Consider the following 16,092-nt stretch of genomic DNA (forward strand, 5'->3'; position numbering starts at 1 on the left):
AACTTGTTTATTAGTTCTAATTTTTTTTGTGGATTCTTTATGATATCCTGTATACAGGATCATATGATTTGCAAAACAAAGGTGGCTTTGCTGCTTCTATCCAAGTCTGAGAGTCCTTTATTTGTTTTACTTGTCTGTTTGTCCTGGATAAAACTTTCAATGTTACATATAAGTTGTGAGGGCAGATATCTTTGTACTGTTTCTTATTTTAGGGAGAAAGTACTCAGTTTTTCACTATTAGCTCTGGGTTTTCTTAGATGTCCTTTAAAAGGTTCAAGAAGTTTCATGTATTCTTAGTTTGTTAAGTGTCTTTACTCAGGAAAGTAGTTGGGCTTTATCACTTTTTTTCCCCTCTGTCTATTGAGATAATCATGTGGTTTTGTTCTTCATTTTATTAATTGATCTCATGCATTCCACTAATTTTTATATGTTAAATCAACCTTGCATTCCTCGAATAAATCTTACTTTGCCATGTTGTGTGATTTTTTTTTTTACACATTACTGGATTCATATGCTAATATTTTTTTTTAAAGATTTATTTATTTATTCATTCAGAGAGAGCGAGAGAGAGGCAGAGACACAGGCAGAGGGAGAAGCAGGCTCCATGCAGGGAGCCTGATGTGGGGCTCGATCCCGGAACTCCAGGATCACGCCCTGGGCTGAAGGCAGATGCTCAACGGCTGAGCCACCCAGGCATCCCTTTAATTGATATCTTAATCTAGTTTTGACATTATAAAGCAAATTCTTTTGTTGGGAAATGTCCTCTCACACTTTTTTAAAGATTTGTAAGAATTGGCTTTAATTTTCTGTGTTGGGTAGAATTTATCACTGAAATTATTTAAGTGTGGGCTTTTTCAAAGCCTTTTGTTGAAATTGAAGTGTAATTGACATTAGATATTATATTAATTCCAGGTATACAACACAATAATATGATATTTGTATACACTGTGACATGATCGCAATAATCCTAATAACCATCTGTCTCCATACAAGGTTGCATAATTTTTTTCTTATGATGAGAAAGTTTAAGGTTAACTCTCTTAGCAACTTTAAAATATGTAATGCAGTATTATTGCCTATAATCACCATGCTGCACATTATATTCCCATGACTTATTTGTTTTATATTTGAACCTTTGTATCTCTTGACCCCCTTCACCTAATTTGCCCACTCAATTCCTGTAACCAATCCTTTTCTCTACCCATTAGTTTTGTTTCATTTTGTTTGCTAATCTTGTTTTTTAGATTCCAATTATGAGTAAAATCATGTGGTATTAGCATATATAATACTATTCCATGTCTTTGCTTGTTATAGGTGTACTCAAAGTTTTTGTTTCTCTGAATCAATGTTTGTAGGTTGTATCTTTCTAGGAATTTGTCTGTTTTATCCAACTTATTTGTTGACAGAATATTTTCATATGATTTTATTATAATACTTTTATTTTTGACAAATATCCAGGGATTATGGATATTTCTCACTGCAGAAGTTTTGAATTAAATCAAAGACAAGCTCTGTGAATGGGACTTTTTCAGGGAGCTGCCAAATAAATCTAATACAGACAGTTCTCTGGGATGGGGCTTTTATGGCAACTCCAAACCCATTTTGTTCCCTCCTATGCCTGGTAGGCTGCTGGTTTTCATAGGCTCTAAGACTACTCACTGGTTTAAAGACCTATCATGCAGCTAGGAGAGAAGAATAGAAATAACACAAGTTAAAATGTCACAGAGTTTACTGTTCTTGAGACTTAGTCATTTTTCTTGAAGGAATATTCCTCAGATTGTTGAAAGCCTTTGGTTACTTTACATAGTTACAAAAAAGTTGATATTTACAATTTTTGCCCATGTTCCCATTTTTTCTGAGGTGCTTTTATGAAGGAGTAGATTTCCAGAGGTATTTACTCTCCCATCCTAGAAGTACTTCTCTTAGCTATTCGTTTTAACTACCACTTTTTCAGAGGCAGAAAGGAACCCAAGCAGAGACTTACCAGTTAAACATGTATAAGCCATGAACACAGACAAGATAGGAGTAACTTGTGTACACTTCTCAAACATTGAACATTTTTGTTTACAAAAAATTAGATTTTTTCCACATGTCAAGTTTTGTGCAATGGTGAGCAAAACACAGCTTTAGCCTTTTTTTTTTTTTTTTTTTTTTAGTGGACAAAGGATAGATAAAGTTACTTTGGATAAAAAAGATGATACCAGGCTAATAATTTTGAACTTACAAGATAAAAGGAACAAGTGGAAGATTCCAAACAGAAAGATATAACAGGATTTGATAAAGGGAGGTGATGTTAATCATGATCATGATTGAATATAGCATTGTGGAAGCCAGAAGAATCAAAGTAGCACATTGCTATTTGGTAAAGTCGCTTAAGCAGAGGTCTTTTGAGATGTGAAGGGAATATATTTTGTCTATCTTGTTTTTCTAACCAGAGATTAGGAAAAATTTTGAATTTAAAAGATGAAAATATGATGGCGGAATGCAAAACACTGGCTCTACTGATACCACCTAGAGTTAGTCAACCCCTGTGAATTCAACAACGTCTGAGATATGTGACCACCTCATCCTAACACTTTAATAAGCCTCATTCACAAATGCGAGAAAACGTTGTTGTTTTATTCTTTTTTTTAAAGACGATGAATTAAACAATGAATAAAAGAATACTGCCCAGCAAACAGTCCATTCTGTGCTTTTCCAAAATGTGAAATACTCAGTTAACGACATTACTTTCTTTCCTATGATAATTTAAAGTGTTTTACAAGCGTTAATGGAGAGAACCCTTTGTTTTCAATCTCAATTTTGTTCCTGTTTCCATACTGAAAAATGAATCTGGAGAAAATCATATGACCGTATTGGTTGGTCTCACTATTACTGGTTTTCTCTGAATGTAATTGTGTTTCATAGTTCTTGAATAATCCCTTACTCATCCAAGTTGACTCTCTTGCATATTTATCTCACTTGACCTTGCAAATCGATTTTGCTTTGCCAGGTTTATATTCTCATCCCTGATGGTTTAATTGTGAGAAGACATAATTGATCGTCTCTTAATTAAAGAAATTATACATATATATTATGAAATTTCTCAACTGCTTCCTTTTAAGCTATCTTTGTGCTTTTGTGCATCATCCAAACTGTATTTGCAGTTTTATTTATCTTCTGATTTTTCCTGTTTCAAAGGAAAATGTATCCCTCTTCCTCTTCAAGGCTGGCCTACTTCCTGTGTCTAGGATCCCATAACTGCCATTTTTTTTTTTTTTGACCTTGTTTAAACAACCACTCTCTCTTGCATTGTTTTTTTTTACTATCTTCATTTGCATTGACTTTCTCCTAGACTTGTACATTTTATGAAATTTCCCAAAATATAAACAAATAAGTACAAACAGAGAACTACTAGCTCAAAAATATTCCCTTCCATTGTTTCATTCTTTTACTTTCTTTCATGGCCTACACTCATTTTTAAGAACATTTTTTTTTTCTGATTATAAAAGTAATTATCTATAGTTCAGAAAACTTGGAAAACAAAGCATTTAAAGGAAAAAATTCACAATTGAAAAAAGTTATCAACATTTTAAAGTATATTCTTGCATTATTTTTCTGATACTGCAGTTTTTTCTGTGACATTGTACTATTGTAACAATAGTGATATTGTACTATTCAGTTTATATATATGTCATAGTGCATATTACAGATTGCGATATATTGGAAATGTTTTTCCATGTCAATATTTTTTTCCTGCAATTTGATTTTTTTTTTAAATTTTTATTTATTTATGATAGTCACACAGAGAGAGAGAGAGAGAGAGAGAGAGAGGCAGAGACACAGACAGAGGGAGAAGCAGGCTCCATGCACCGGGAGCCCGACGTGGGACTCGATCCCGGGTCTCCAGGATCGCGCCCCGGGCCAAAGGCAGGCGCTAAACCACTGCGCCACCCAGGGATCCCTGCAATTTGATTTTAATGGCTACATAGCCTGCCTTGTATGAATGTAACAAAATTTACTTGACAAATTAATAAATTTTCTTATTCCTACTGGAAATCATATTGTATATTTATTATTTACTTTCTTATTGTTTGTCTGCCCTACTATTTCTATGGGAGTAGGAAACTTGATTGCCTTATTTCCCTTTGTCCAGTATCTAGAGGACTTCAGGTACAGAGTGCTCACTGAATGGATATTTATTTGTTATATGAGTTAGTATATCAATACATAATTAAATTATTTCCAATTTTTAATATTGTAAGTGATAGTGCAAGAATTTCTTTTAAATATTTTTGTGCAGGGATGCCTGAGTGGCTTAGCGGTTGAGCACCTGCCTTCGGCTCAGGGCATGATCCTGGAGTCCCGGGATCAAGTCCCACATTGGACTCCCTGCATGGAGCCTGCTTCTCCCTCTGCCTGTGTCTCTGCCTCTCTCTCTCTGTGTCTCTCATGAATAAATAAATAAAATCTTTAAAAAAATATATTTTGTGCAGATTTTTAATGATTTGTTTAGTATTAATTTTTATAAGGTGAATTTCTAAGTCAAATTTGTAAACTATAAGGTTTGTCATAAATTGTCTGATACTCTCTTAAATGATTGTACCAGTGTACACTCCCATTAGCTATATGTGAGTGTGTCAATGCTAGCAATCTTTTCTAAAATTGTATTTTAGTATTAAAAAGGGAAAAAATTCAGTGATTGAACATCTGCCTTAGGCTCAGGGTGTGATCCTGGGTGCGATGGAATCCCACATCAGGCTCCCTGCAAGGAGCCTGCTTCTCCCTCTGTGTCTCTGCCTTTCTCTCTCTCCTTTCATGAATAAATAAATAAATAATATCTTTAAAAAATCATTTCTGAGTAGGCAGAAAGTATTATCTTTATCTCTTATTTCATTTCTTTGATTAAATGTGAGTTCTAAGGATCTCATTTATATAATTTTAATTCTTTTGTATTTGTTAAGTTACCCAGAGTATGGCCTATCTTGATTAATGTTCCATGTGCTCTTGAAAATCAAGTGTATACTGTTATTTGGTGAGTATTGTATAAATATAAATGAGGTTAATTTGGGTGGTATGTCTTCTGTATTTTTTTTAAAGATTTTATTTTATATTTTTTTAATTTTTATTTATTTATGATAGTCAGAGAGAGAGAGAGAGAGAGAGGCAGAGACACAGGCAGAGGGAGAAGCAGGCTCCATGCACCGGGAGCCCGATGTGGGATTCGATCCCGGGTCTACCAGGATCGCGCCCTGGGCCAAAGGCAGGCGCCAAACTGCTGCGCCACCCAGGGATCCCCTGTCTTCTGTATTTTTATTGATACTTTGCCTACTTATTCTTTTAATTAGTGAGAGAAGTATTGAAATCTCCAACTGTAACTGTAAATCATTTATTTCTTCTTTCATTTGTATTAGTTTTGCCTTAGGTATTTTAAACTGTTGAGTGCATAAACATTTTAAATTATTATATCTTGTAGAATTAACCTCTTTATTATTTCATGTATCTCTTCATCTCTGACAATATTCTTTGCTCTCATTTCTACTTTGTCTGATATTAATATAGATACTCCAACTTTCTTTAATATTTGCATGATGTATCTTTTTTTGTCCTTTAACTTTTAATCCATCTATGGCTTTATATTTAAAGTGGGTATCTTGTAGATGGTGTATAGTTGTGTTATACTCTTTTATCTAGTATGACAATTTGTCTTTTACATTGATGTTCTTGACTTTTTACATTTAGTGAACTTATTTAAATGGTTGGACTAAAATCTATCATCTTGCTAGTTTTCTATTTATTACTTTCTATTTATTTTTTCTCTTTTTCTGCCTTATTTTGGACTGAATGTCTTTTATGATTCCATTTTTAACCACTGTTGACTTATTATTTTTTCTTTTTCCTAAACATTTTTAATAGTTACTCCAATATTTACAGTATTCATCTTTAAACTGTCAGATACTGGGATGCCTGGGTGGCTCAATGATTGAGCATCTGCCTTGGGCTCAGGTCAGGATCCCAGAGTCCTGGGATCGAGTTCCACATCAGGCTCCCTGTATGGAGCCTGTTTATCTACCTATGTCTCTGCTTCTCTCTCAGTGTCTCTCATGAATAAATAAAATTTTAAAAATAGAATCTATATTATAGATAGCAATTTACATGTAGTGTAAGTATCTTACAAGAGTATACTTCCAATCTGTCCTTTTCCTTGTGTTATTGCTGTAATACATTTTACTTTTACATATGCTATAAACATACAATAACCACACAAATACAGTTGTGTGCTTTAGGCAGTCAGTTATCCTTTAGGGCAATTTAAAAAATGAAAAAATGAATTTTATATTTTCATTCATTATTCAATTTCTAGTGCTTTTCATTTGTTTCTGTAGATCCAAGTTTCTGATTGGTTTCATATGCCTTCTGCCTGAAGAACTTTCTTAACATTTGGTATGTGCAGGTCTGCTGGCCATGAATTTTCTCTTAATTGATTTATCTGAGGAAAGTTTTACTTCTTTATTTGACAAGGATTTCACTGGGTGTAAAACTATGGCTTAACAGTTTTTCTTTCAGCACCTTTAATATAACAGTCATTTTTTTCCTTCTTTGTATTGTTTCTTTTTTTTTAAGATTTTATTTATTTATTCATGAGAGACACACAGAGAGAGGCAGAGACACAGGCAGAGGGAGAAGCAGGCTCTGTGCAGGGAGCCTGATGTGGGACTCCATTCTGGGACTCCAGGATCACGCCCTGAGCTGAAAGCAGGTGCTCAACTGCTGAGCCACCCAGGCATCCCTTTTGTATTGTTTCTGATGAGACGTTTGCTATAATTCTTATCTTTGTTTTTCTGTATGTATTTTTTTTTTAAACCATCTCTGGCTGTGTTTAACATTTTCTCTTTCTCCCTTTGGTTTTCAACAATTTTAACATATGTCTAATTATTTTATTTTTGTGTTTTTATATTCATCCTCCTCGGTGATCTCTGAACTTCTTGGATCTATAGTTTGATGTCTGTCATTAATTTGGGAAATTCTCAACCATTATTTCTTTACATTTTTTTTCAGTCCTATTCTCTCTCTTCTCCTGAAATTTTGATTACACATATGTTGGATTGTGTTATTGTCCCATGACTCTCAGATGCACTGTTCTTTTTTTTCTTTTATACCCATTTTTCATTTTGTGTTTCATTTTTAAAATTTCTTTGGACTTATCTTAAATTTCAATTGTTCTATTTTCTGCTGTGTCAAGTCTGTTGTTGAGCTCACTGAAGTATCCTTCTATATTATTTTAACTTCTGGCATTTCCGTTTGAGTTTTTTGTTTCTCCACTGAAGTTACTATCTGAATTTGTATGTTGTCTACCTTTTCTACTAGAGCTTTTTATATATTAATCATAATTATTTTTAATACCTAGTGTGTTATTTCTAACATCTATATCATATCTGAGATTGGGTATGTTTACTGCTTTGTTTTTGACGGTGCATTGTTGTTTTATTTTGGATGCCTTTTAAATTTTTCTTGGCATATGGACATTGTGTTTAGATAGCAAAAACTGAGATAAAATAATTTTTGTACCTTAAAGATGATGTAATAACTTATTTTTTTTCCTGATAGGCCTTTAGTATAGAGGGAGGTTGGGTCAGTTAAAGTTAGGAATTGAGCTCCATTTGCATTTTGTTATTGGTATGGTTACCTTTTGTGTAACACCAACTTCAAATCCTTAGCATTACCTTATGCTCAGGGTAGGGACTGGTTTGCCAAAAGGTTTTTCTGATGGCTGCTCCACCCTCTGTTTTAAACCTTACATTAGAGAGGGTCTCCCTCTATGATCTTGTTCCTTCCCGAAAGTAGACTGCTGTTGTTTATTACTCAACTTTAGTTGCATCATGGTAAGAGCGTGCGTATGTGTGTTGTGTGTGTGTGTGTGTGTGTGTGTGTGTGTGTGTGTGTGTGGTGGTGGTGGTGGTGGTGGTGGTGAGTATTTTCTGTTGTTCTGACTAAGATCTAGTTTAAATGGGCATTGTATCCTGAGTCATGGGAATCTCATGGGTCATCTCATGATGTCTCTCACCCAGCTGGAGAAGACCTTTATTGTTATGGAACCTGCATTTGTTTCTGCTCCTCCCATAAGCGTAGAGAGTTTTTTCCTATTCCAATCCCTTAGCTAGAATGGGTTTTCAACAGTGCCCTAAAGGAAGGAAAACAGGTCCCTCCCTCCCTCTTTCAATATTTTAAGCCCTTTGATTCTAGGAGAGATAGGAGAGAGGGATCCAAAGGGGGCTTTGTGCTTTTCCAGCAGACTGTTCCCTTCCCAGTACTGCATCTCTAGGGAGGCTTTCTTAGTACTCTGACCAGTGTCTTTGAAAGCATAGGAAGGTCTGTAGAGACTGGGCTTGCAAGTGAGTGCAAGTTCCCCTTGTGTTTGCAGCCCCCAGGGGTTCTATATTCTCTGACTAGCCTATGTTCAGCCTGTAGCAATTCTTTAAATATTTTAGCATAATCTTACTACATGTGTCCAGTAGCATCTACCCCAAGTCAATAAGTTCTTGCTTTCTGTCTGTCCTTGGGGGGCATTTCTTTAGGTTTCATGTTAGTTTGTAGCTCTGAAACCTCAACTAAATAACAGGTTCAAGTATTAGAGATTTTCCAGCATTTTATTGTTGTGTACTCGGTGTGAGATTACATGGAGCTTAAATATTGAGCCACCACACCTTGAGTATAGAATTGAAGCAGATATTAAAGCCATAAGGACTCAGGCAGGATAGCCAATCTATCCAGTTGTTCTATTCATAGTACTTGGCTTTAGAGGTGCTCCCAAATTGAAAAGTCTTATGCCTTTTCCAGTAGAGGAGACACATCTACATGTAAAAAGTTGGAAAAATGATTCTGGACCTTTTTAGAGTAGCAACAATGTAGTAAAAGAGTTAGATTTGCAATAATTGTAGTTTTTAAGTGCCTTTGACAGATAATTTTGAAAAAGGAAGAAGAAAAATGATAAAAGACAGCTGAGCTCAGACTAGTGCTGAGCAGTGCTGGAAAACCTTCTGGCCAGCCAAGTTATCTCATATCACAGCATCCATTTACTTATAATCTTAAAGGATATTTGATCAATTCAACATTGTTAACATGTAGTAAGACTGCTAACTTTTTGGCACATATATTTATGTCATCTGGTTACACAAGCATGGAGTCTTGTTTATCAGATGATGGTACAGCTATTATTTATTGTAAATTTAGCCATCTCATTATAGGTGAATGAAATTCAAATCGTCAGAGTATCAAATACAATAAAAGCTTTATCGACTTTCCTGTCCTTCCTGCCAAATACACACGACAAACACATTTCACTTTAGGAAAAGACTTAAAAGTACTCTGAAGTGAAAACTATTCAAAGGTCTCCAGTTTCTACAGAAAGAACACAGAACAGCAAGGCAACTGCAAATCAGGCTAATCTTCAAGGTAATAGGATACTCTTTAAATCTTTTAAACTATGTCTCTTTTGTATGTAACACTACAGAATTGTCAGAGAAGAGAAAGAAGAATCCCCTAGTACCTTTGAAATTTAAGTTTTAAAAATCAAAATAATTTTATATTCAGTAATTTTAAAATGTGGTCCCCTCAATCCTGATCTGTAAAGTTTTCTTGATGGGATTATATTGCCACCGAACGCTGCCAGTGACACTGCTTAAATAGTAGCTTTCTTTGTTCTGTGTGCCCTCTCACCCTTTTCTATAACATGAAGGCTCTCCCTCTGTGCCTTAAGAATTCTATATAAACTCATCATTTTTATACAGTTTTTACAGATAGATGGCCCCAGGGCCTGGTCTCTCAGCAACAGTATAACCGTCATGTCTGATTCTGTGCACAGCTGAAACTAGCTGTGTGTTTTAGTATGTATTTTTATATGCTCACTTTATTTATATTTATCCTGTATCGACAGTAAGTGATAAGCTTTTCAAATACAGAAAGCATATATTCTCCCCTCACACCTCTCTGCAATATGTTGTATACTGCTCTTTGTAGTGTCCCTTCGAATTAGGTATAATATCAAGCTTTGAAAGTACAAACATTTTGAAAAAAAAAAATCTTACTAGCCAACTATAATTGCTAACTGTATAGGTATAATATGCCAAGGAACAATGCTAATTTTTTCTTGAGCACAAGATTAGGAACAGGCAACAATTTAATGTATATACATTTCTCTTAAATTCTTTATCTCATCTATCTATGTTTATGTGTATGTAATTATTCTAATTTTTATGGATGGGACAAAATGAGCCCAGAAATGAATAAACTTGCCAAAGGTCACACAAGTAATACTTTGAATAGAGAATTAAAATTAATTAATTTTTAAAAAGATTTTATTTATTTATTTAAAGAGAGTGAGTGAACAAGTGAGTATGAGTGGGGGAGGGGCAGAGGCAAAAGGAGAGAGAGAACCTCAGGCAGACTCCCCGCTGAGTGTGGACCCGCCCCCCCGCCCCCCATACAGGGCTCAGTCTCATGATTCCGAGAGCATGACCTGAGCTGAGAGCAAGAGTTGGATGCCCAACTGACTGAAAGACCCAGGCGCCCCTGAAGAAAGAATTTAAACAAAAGAATGTTTGCATATAAAGTCAATGCTGGAATCAACTCTGACTCTCATATAAACTCACCAGTAATTATCTTGACATCCAGATGGGACCCATATGCAATGAATAACTCATTGACTACCCCCAAGGTAAGTTTAAGTACCTGGCATCCTTTTTTAAGTACCAATTTTATTAAGAGCCATTATCAGGGTACCAATTATTGAATGATCTTCTATTGGTCTTATTATTGAGAACTGATGGGTGAAAAAGTCCATCTGGGTTTAGAAATATCTGCTAGGATTAATACTTAAAAGTATTACTGTATTGGGTCTTTGGAAATAGAAGTATTAGTTGACAGTAATTAATACTGTTTTACTGAATAGCTGTATTAGACACACATACAGTATCCCTTAACTGGCGTGGAAAATGCTGTTTAAAATAAGAGCCAACTGCAGAAGCTTTTGTATATAAGGGGAGCAGCTAGACTCCTATTGGAGAGATGATTTTTTGTTTGGAAATGGAAGAGATGACAGATATGACAGACTCATTCTTCCTGTATTCATGGTCTAAACCTGATATTTGGGAGCACCTGAGAAACTAAAAATTCTCATGTTGGACTAGGACCCAAGCATCAGGTTTGTTTTTTTTTTTTTAAGATTTTATTTATTTATTCATGAGAGACAGAGAGATTGAGGCACAGACACAGGCAGAAGCAGGCTCCATGCAGGGAGCCCAACATAATCGACCCCAGGTCTCCAGGATCACACCCCGGGCTGAAGGCTGTGCTAAACCACTGAGCCACCTGAGCTGCCCCCCAAGCATCAGTTTTTAAAGTTCCCAGGTAATTCTAGTGTGCAGCAATTTTGGAAAACACTCGTCTAGAATCTTACTACTCAAAGTGTGGTACTGGATGCTTATTAGAAATGCAGAATCTTGGGCCCTACCTCAAGTCTACTGAATCAGAGTCTGCATTTTAACAAGATCCTCCAGTGGTTTCTATACACATTAAAGCTTAAGAAGCACTGAGCTAGAAAAGTTTTCAACTCGAGCTGTACATTAGAATCACCTGGGGAGCTGTTAAAATATAATGATATTCTGGCCTCACTCACAGAGATTATAGTCTATTTGGTGTAGGGTGGGGACTGTACATTGGTATGCTGTGTGCTTCTCAGGTGAGTCCAGTGTGCAGTTATGATTATGAAGTAGAAGGCAAAGCTGAGCATTAAATAACTACATGAAAGAGAATCTAGAGGTTACTTAGCCTGGAAGATACAGATTAGGGACACTACAAAAAGGGGAAGTTTAAGGATGCTTATGGTGGGTGATACAGCAATTTGTTGAGAAGTGGAGCTTAGAGAGGAAAGATTTTCCATTGAGAAATTTCTGTGGTGACCAAGATTGGTTAAAGGACTTTAAAAACACAGACGTGTGACATTCAATTTTAGATTGCTGGTTTTGTTATGATGCAGAAGAAGAGGGGATTATGAGATCATCTGACTGTAGTAATTCACACAGTTCTTGTGACATGTATAAAATCCTCACAGGATTATGAAGGATGGAGGATTGAGCTATTTAAAATATAACTTACAGGAAGAGTAACCCCAGAAAGTTAGAGGACTTTGAGTTGGAGGCATCTTCTTATCAGTCAAACATCATATAAGGACAGCTTGTCCTTTGGCCAGCAGCTGCTTCTACTACTTCAGGGATGAGTAGTATCTCTCTTGCTTGAGTCTAGGTCAGTAACTCATTCTTGCTTTTTGGTTATCTAGTCTTCTCTATACTCTTTCCAGCCTCCTTGAGATCTATGTTGTCCTTTTAGTTGGAGGGTCTTTCTCATGTCTAGTTATTAATGCATGAAGACTTTTCATCTAACTCTTTGTCTCTGGTTCTTTGTCATTATTTCCAGACATGCCTAAGCAAGGGAGAAATTTTTCTGACTGCTGAGTACAAGATACATCCCTTTTAAGTAAGGGACAGAAACAAAACAAAGCCAAATGACAAACCCAGAATTCTCTTTCCTTCTGAAATAAGAGAAGTCATTTATCTATGCCTACTAATTTCAGAGGGAAGTGTGGAAAACTCTCCCTTGAGGCATCCAGGTCATCTGTGTTAAGCTTGGGTACACCTCCACAGCCAGTGTGGCTGTATCTTATACCTAAGACATTGATACCAAAGGGAGTATTAGGTGTGGTAGTGAGAGCTTAAGTTATTGAGCAAGCAGATTCTCAAGGGAGGAAATGCTTTACCTCATTTCATATAACCTTTCCTGCCTCTCTTTTCTGAAAGAAGGAAAAATGGACAAGAAGTAGTCATGGAAGATTTTGTATTTAAAGTGGTAACCTGTTTTATAAAAGTGCTATTTTTGTGTACATCTTACCTTGGACTGCAAAACAAGCAGGCTTCTTTGGAGCTTTGGCTCCAGCAATGAAATAGCAATGTGAAAAATTGGAAAATGACCAAAGCTAAGTATGAGAAGTCTAAGCAAGGGCAAGTGTAAAGGGAAAATCAGAGTTGAAAGAAGGTAAGGTGATAATACCAAGGCACCCCATTGCCTTATCTATTAGGTGGAATATAATTTTCACTATTTAATACTTGGCAGAAAGTATCTTTAAATGAGAATACAGCCCATGCATGAATCTCACACATTTTGCTACTTGGTAGAGTAGAACCACATTTTCCCTTTGTGAGTCAGTATGCCATAAAATGACTAAAATTAATTTCTCCCCATCAGTCTTTACTTCATGTTAGGTTCCAACCAGAGAGTGAGCAAAGGATGTATAAGAAACCAGCCCAGGGACAAAGGAAGAAACTGATTAAGTAATTGGAGCAATAGAGTCTGAGGTCATTCAGTGTAGAGGCTGCCCTCCATACCATTGGACTTACCACATAAGGGAAGAGATGCTAAAAACTGGCAACTGGGATAGACTGGTAGGTTGGAGAAATTCAGTGAGTCCAGGCTAAAGTCCCAAGTCATCAATGGCCTTGATACATTGAGAACATCAGCATGATGCTCATGAGAAAGACTCTGTGTTACTAAGAAAAGGGTAAATCCTATTCTGTATGTTTAAATGATCAGGGAGGATATTTGTACATCTCAGTCAGAATTTCAACAAAATGATTATGTTGTTTTGTAATGGGATTTAAGGGTTAAGCTTTCATTATTCTAGGATGACTTCCTGGGACACCAATTGGATAACTAAGTTGTCATGATATGAGCATTTAGTTTTCTCTTAGTTACCAAATAGCATGCTTCTTTATCTAATATGCTGCTTGCATCTACGCATTTAACTTTCCTTGTATTAATATCACCATTGTAGGTTAACTTAAAATTAACATTTATTCGGTTGCTTATTAGAGTATGTTGGTATGATCTTCTCTGTCTCTTCCCTCCCTTGATCGTGCACTGAGCCCACCTTCCTTTCCCCATGCACCTCTCAAACCCTGATCAAACATAATTTGATCAGAATGTTCCCCTACCTTCTTTCTAGCCTCCCTGCTCTGTTTCTCATCTTTTTTTATTGAAACTAACACCTAGACAATTTGTTTCTCGGTCATTGTCATTGCTCACCTCCAATTTTAGCTCTTCAGATGGTATCACACTTCTCTCTCAACACATGCAACTAATTCAGCCACTCGACATGTTTACTCCGCACATTTATACAAAACACATTTAAACATTCACTTTTCATTTGCATCTGCATTTTATACTGTTCAGGAAAAAAAATCATACAAGAGAAGCATCTGCCAGAACTCCAGTTCTTGTTTCAATTTTTCTTTCTTTCTTTCTTTCTTTCTTTCTTTCTTTCTTTCTTTCTTTCTTTCTTTCTTTCACTCCTTTGATAATGAGAACTGTAACATGGTTATGCAATCCTTGGGTGTTACCATGTCAAACAAGGTACCAATTATTTCCTTAAATTAATGCCTCTGTAAACATACTTGGGAGTGACATTTCTCTCTTTGTGTGTATTCCACATGGATTGGGTGCACATGGTCATGTATATAGCATGTATTTATAATGAGGCTAGAAGATTGGCAGCTGAACTGTCAATTCCTATCAGACAGGAAACAAACCAGTCTCTTCTTTAGCACAAAACCACCAAAGAGACAGTGCTGTCTGTCAGTTGCTTTCAGGTGAATGATCAATTGTTCCTTTGCTTCCAGTTCTACTAGTGAAATTTCTACCCGTGGACCAGAAATACTCCAGAGCCACAGTTCACCCTTTCAGTACTTGCACACTCTCAGCCAGGCAGTCGATTTTATCTTAAGCACTCGAGAGTTTTTCTTTCAGTTAATTGTATCTACATAATAATTTCTTGGTCTCTAACTTCAGCATTTGCTCAAGTATATTTAAATAACAGCAGATGATGCTTGCCGGCAGTGTAAGGGTAAGAAGACAGGCTGGTTTGGTAGCTAAGCAACAGGCCTAGAAGTGATAATTTATAATCTGCATTGCTTTGTGACCCTTAGCCACTTTTTACCTAGTTTCATTTCTGGTAAGATGGGGCCAGTATGCTGATAGTGGGTATTGACATGACTTATAATAGATAAATATACAAAAAATACCAGGTACTTCTTAAATCATAGAATCCCATTTTACCTCTAACCTGCAATGAAACTTTCTCAGACTGTGGGATTTTGTATTTAAGGCTCCCCTTTGTGCCTGAAGGATATCTAAAAGCCACCCTACATGTCATTGCTTTTCCCCTTGAGATGTAGGGTTAGCCATTGATTCTATATGCTACTAACCTCATCATATGTGACCTCAGGCAATTGATTAACCTGTCCACTCCTTTGGGCTACTGTAGCCCCATCACAATAAAATAAACAAATCAATCCTTTTTAATGTACTTTCTTGTATTCATTTGTCTTTCAAAGCTCCTCAGTTTCTTTTTCTCAGCTCTGCGATAATTCAGAGCCTGCGTAACCTGTTGGCTGGAATATTTAACTCCACACCCTTCCCTGAGATATGAAAAGCTTCTCATGCTTGGTAAACAAAACCTATTAGTAAGATTCTGTGTTACAAGTGTCTATTATATTAAAAAGAGAAAAAGCCCCCCAGTATCTATTATATTATTATTTCTTGGCTTAGAAGACAATTTGCCATTCAGAAATGCAGGCACCTGATGAACAATAATTTTAGTGAGGGTTTTTTAACAGGTCACACTAATGGCATTAACAGAGCTAGGACACACCACCTTGCTCAGAAGGGAATAAAAGCCTCCCCAGCAGTGCACCCTGCACTTTCCTCCTCAGGAAATTCTTGTCTTGTAGCTCGCAGTGCCTGGCAAGCCTGGTAATGTGTCTGTAAATTTCAGCTGACAGAAACGCATCAGGTAATCAGCAACCTCAGAAAGTAAACAAAGCCAAACCACTGATAGAGAGCAGAGGAGCCAGAGGGGTTCTTGGAGATGGTGGTGGGAAAAGCAGGAGGAACACGAAGATCATTCTCCTGGGTGGGAAGCTGCCCTCCAGTCACTCTCAGAATGCTGAGCCATTAAGTACCTGCCTGCCTCCTTTGGCTGGTAATTAGCTGGTAGACCATGTACCT

General features: G+C 36.4%; 1 long non-coding RNA gene across 12 annotated transcripts in view; it reads left to right on the top strand.

Annotated features, from left to right (window-relative positions):
* Positions 1 to 16,092, top strand: part of LOC140625116 (uncharacterized) — a 97,392-nt gene that overhangs the window by 5,736 nt on the left and 75,564 nt on the right. For 9 of the 12 annotated variants that reach the window (XR_012024489.1, XR_012024494.1, XR_012024491.1 and 6 more), the window contains exon 1: positions 12,055 to 12,279. The exons of 1 other annotated variant lie outside the window; for it this stretch is intronic. This is a non-coding gene — a long non-coding RNA (uncharacterized lncRNA). Of the gene's footprint in view, positions 1 to 10,506; positions 10,694 to 12,054; positions 12,280 to 12,830; positions 13,066 to 16,092 lie in introns of those variants that run through there. 2 more of the 12 variants (XR_012024497.1, XR_012024499.1) reach the window with 2 other exon arrangements.

The sequence above is a fragment of the Canis lupus genome, chromosome 35 (genome assembly GCF_048164855.1).
Source record: "Canis lupus baileyi chromosome 35, mCanLup2.hap1, whole genome shotgun sequence".
Lineage (NCBI taxonomy): Eukaryota > Metazoa > Chordata > Mammalia > Carnivora > Canidae > Canis > Canis lupus.